Source organism: Grammomys surdaster, unplaced genomic scaffold (genome assembly GCF_004785775.1).
Source record: "Grammomys surdaster isolate TR1022 unplaced genomic scaffold, NIH_TR_1.0 104478, whole genome shotgun sequence".
In the NCBI taxonomy this organism is placed as follows: Eukaryota; Metazoa; Chordata; class Mammalia; order Rodentia; family Muridae; genus Grammomys; species Grammomys surdaster.
Window position 1 is genome coordinate 989 of NW_021609673.1, and position 3,826 is coordinate 4,814.

The following is a 3,826-nucleotide window of genomic DNA, read 5'->3' on the forward strand; positions in this document are numbered from 1 at the left end:
CTGTGTGACCCCTTGAGAAAGAACTGAGGTGACTGCAGTATCAGCAAGAGCTCAAGAGGAGAAACTGTCCGTAGCCTGTGCTGCTCAATGTGAAGTAAGGGAATGTCACTTCACAATTTTTTTCTGTTAGAGTTCCATTGAAATATTCTTTTGCATGGTTTTGGTTTTTCTTATGTTATTGAGATATTATTACATGTTCTTGTTATTGATTTTGATTTTGCTAATTATTTTCACAGTTTATATTAACCTTCATATTAAAACTTGTTTTGTAAAATTGATTTCATATGAATAAAAAGTTGATCTCTAACTCTTGACAGTTTTTTCTTAATTTTATTTCACCTTTCTTTTACACTCCATATTTTATCCCTCTCCATGTTCACCCTCTGATGGATTAACATACTGTTCTGCTCCCCATCTTTCTCCCCGAAAAGGTCCCCAACGTCCGTCCTAAACCACAACTCCACCAATCCTCCCCATTCTTTGGAGTCCTTTGAGGGTTTGGTGCACCTTCTCTGACTGAATCCAGACCTGGCAGTCCACTTTCTGTATATGTGTTGGAGTCCTCACATCAGCATGTTTATACTGGCCAATTGGTGGTCCAATGTCTCAGAGATCCCTGGGGTCCAGGATATTTGCGACTGCTGGTCCTCATACAAGTTTACACTACTCCTCAGCTTCTTCCAGCTTTTCACTAAGTCAACTATAGGGGTCAGCATCTTCTGGTCACTGGTTGAGTGTAAATATCTGCAACTGAGACTTCTGGGTTCTTGTCTGGTCTTTTAGAGGGCAGTCATGATAGACCCCTTTTTGTGAGCACTCTATAGCCACAGTAATAGTGTCAGCTCTCTGGTCCTCCTCTTCAGCTGGGGCCCCCTTGCGGTTGTTGCTGGACCTTCAGCCAGACTGATGAGCATCTCAGGCTAGAACTCTGTCTGGGCTGCCTGGCCCTGGGCTGATGGTTGTCTCCCGATTTCTCCTTTCCTGCACCTGCCTATGTTGCCCCATTCAGAAGATTTCTGTCTAAAGCTCATTTCTAACCACAATCCATTGTAACAGGCAGGGTTTCTTGTCTGCAGCTTGCTGCCCACCACTGATTCCAATCTAGCCCTACACAGAACAAGGTCATTTCAGGATTGGTTTTTACAGGGTGCTTTAGTATCTTTTTTCCCTCTTAGATACTTTCTTAATTTACATTTCAAATATTATCCTCATTCCGAGGGACTTCCTGGCTTTCTGGTTGAGACTCATGTCCTCCTGTATCGTTCTCCGCCAGCGGTTCATATTCTGAATGGTCAGGAACCAGAGTGCTCATGTCTGTCTGCTCTGCCTCCTGTGCATCCTGGAGCAATGCATTCTCACAACTTTTGTCACCATCACCATTGGCATCCAATCCCTGCTGCCCGCAGTCTGTAGGATGACCAGGAGCCTCTTCCCAGGCAGGATTCACACCAACAGCCTCAATACTTGCTTCCAAATGGAACATATGAGTCCCCCATACATTTGCATTAGGGTTTAGCTCTGAAACCTTAGTTGTTGGGACCTGAGTCAAAGCTGGGAGGGAACTTGTTTGAGAAGTGGCTTGTGATATAGGACCATCCATCAGATGAGAGCTGTCCTTGCCCTCCTGGACTCACTGTGCCTGCGGTTCAGCCAAAACTTTAGCTTCCTAATCAGAAGTCATGGGCTCCACTGGAAAAGTATAATGCTAACCTCAGGACTCTGTCAGCCGCCCGCCCTGCCCAAGCAGCCGCCCTTGGGCTCACCGCAGCAGCCCCAGTGCACAGTGCAAAACACGTGGGGACGTCCAAGAAGGGAGACAGCAAGAAAAGGCAGCATGACCAGGCCGGGCTGGAGACAGCAAAGAAGAGCTGGAGCGGGCTTGGCTTCCATGGCAGCAGATCCTTCTTTTTGTGGGCCCGAAAATATCTCAACCTTAAAACTCCAGATCCCAAACGGTCTTTCCCTGACTTTGAATTTTATAGTCATTTCAAAGTATTAATTCAGACAATCTCTGACTGCAGGAGATCACTGCATCTTATTTGGTCTTCTTAAATATATTTTATTTCAAAGGTGACAAAATAAGATATAGTAAGATGAAGAAAAATGTATGATACTGAAGTTGAACACACTAACCCAACAGGAGATAAAGGGTTTCTAGATCAGGCACAAGAGTCAGTGACACTCTTGTTCAGTGTCCCATAAAAATGTTAAGCTAATAGGTAAAACAAAGATGCAGAAGACCTCGGATAGGCCCATGTTGGCCATGTACTTGAGTTTCAGTCTGGATGAGCTCCTATGGCCATTGCTTAGTTAATTCAGAGAGCCTAGTTCCCGAGGTGTCCCTTGGCCTCTTTTAGAGTCACTGTGCCTCCTGTTCTACAGGAGTATCTTATGGAGGTGACTGAAGCCTGGAGGGAAACAGTGACAGCCATGTTGATCTCTAACTCTTGACACTTTTTTCTTAATTTTATTTAAACTTTCTTTTACACTCCATTTCTTACCCCTCTCCATGGTCACCCTCTGATGGTTTAACATACTGTTCTGCTCCCCACCTGTCTCCCCGAAAAGGTCCCCAACGTCCCTCCTAAACTCCAACTCCACCAATCCTCCCCATTCTTTGGAGTCCTTTGAGGGTTAGGTGCCCCTTCTCTGACTGAATCAAGACATGGCAGTCTAATTTCTGTATATGTGTTGGGGGCCTCACATCAGCTTGTTGGTCGAGTGTCTGAAAGATCTCTGGGGTCCAGCTTATTTGACAATGCTGGTCCTCCTTCAAAGTTACCCTACTCCTCAGCTTCTTCCAGCTTTTCAGTAAGTCAACTACAAGGTTCAGCAGCTTCTGGTCACTGTTTTAGTGTAAATATCTGCAGCTGAGACTTCTGGGTGCTTGTTTGGTCTTTCAGAGGGCAGGCATGATAGACCCCTTTTTGTGAGCACTCTATAGCCACAGTAATAGTGTCAGCTCTCTGGTCCTCCTCTTCAGCTGGGGCCCCCTTGCGGTTGTTGCTGGACCTTCAGCTAGACTGATGAGCATCTCAGGCTAGAACTCTGTCTGGGCTGCCTGGCTCAGGACTGATGGTTGTCTCCCGATTTCTCCTTGCCTGCACCTACCTATGTTGCCCCATTCAGAAGATTTCTGTCTAAGGCTCATTTCTAACCACAATCCATTGTAACAGGCAGGGTTTCTTGTCTCCAGCTTGCTTCCCACCACTGATTCCAATCTAGCCCTACACAGAACAAGGTCATTTCAGGATTGCTTTTTACAGGGTGCTTTAGATCATTTTTTCACTCTTAGATAATTTCATTTTTTACATTTCAAATATTATCCCCATTCCAGTTTTCCCACCCACTGCAAAGTCCCCATATACTATCTGTCCTTCCCCTGCTTCCATGAGGGTTTTCCCAACTTCTCACCCACACCATCCTACCCTTCCTGCCACTCCCCTACACTGGGGCATGGAGCCTTCAAAGGACCAAAGGCCAATCCTATTGATATCCCACAAGAGCATCTTCTGCTACATATGAGGCTGGAGTCATGAGTCCTTCCATAAGTCCTTTTTTGTTGGTGCTTTAGACCCTGCGAGCTCTGTGTGTGTGTGGGGGTGGGTGTCCTGGTTGATTAATATTCTTGTTCTTCCTATGGGGTTGGGAACCCTTTCAGTTCCTTCAGTCCTGTGTTATACTCTTCATTGTTTAGATGTTCTCAGAGCACAACACTGAGCTTACACATAGCCTCTCTCTTCTCTGCTACCTACTGAGGCACATGAGACACAACTGCAACCCTGCCAATGATCTAGGGGCAGACCATGTCAATAATTTAAATCAT

The 3,826-nt window shown here is 45.7% G+C and overlaps 1 non-coding gene across 1 annotated transcript; it reads right to left on the bottom strand.

Moving 5' to 3' along the window:
- Positions 1–3,673: 3,673 nt before the first annotated feature.
- Positions 3,674–3,804, bottom strand: LOC114635446. The gene has a single exon (XR_003713472.1). It is a non-coding gene; the product is annotated as a small nucleolar RNA SNORA17 (small nucleolar RNA).
- Positions 3,805–3,826: the final 22 nt, after the last annotated feature.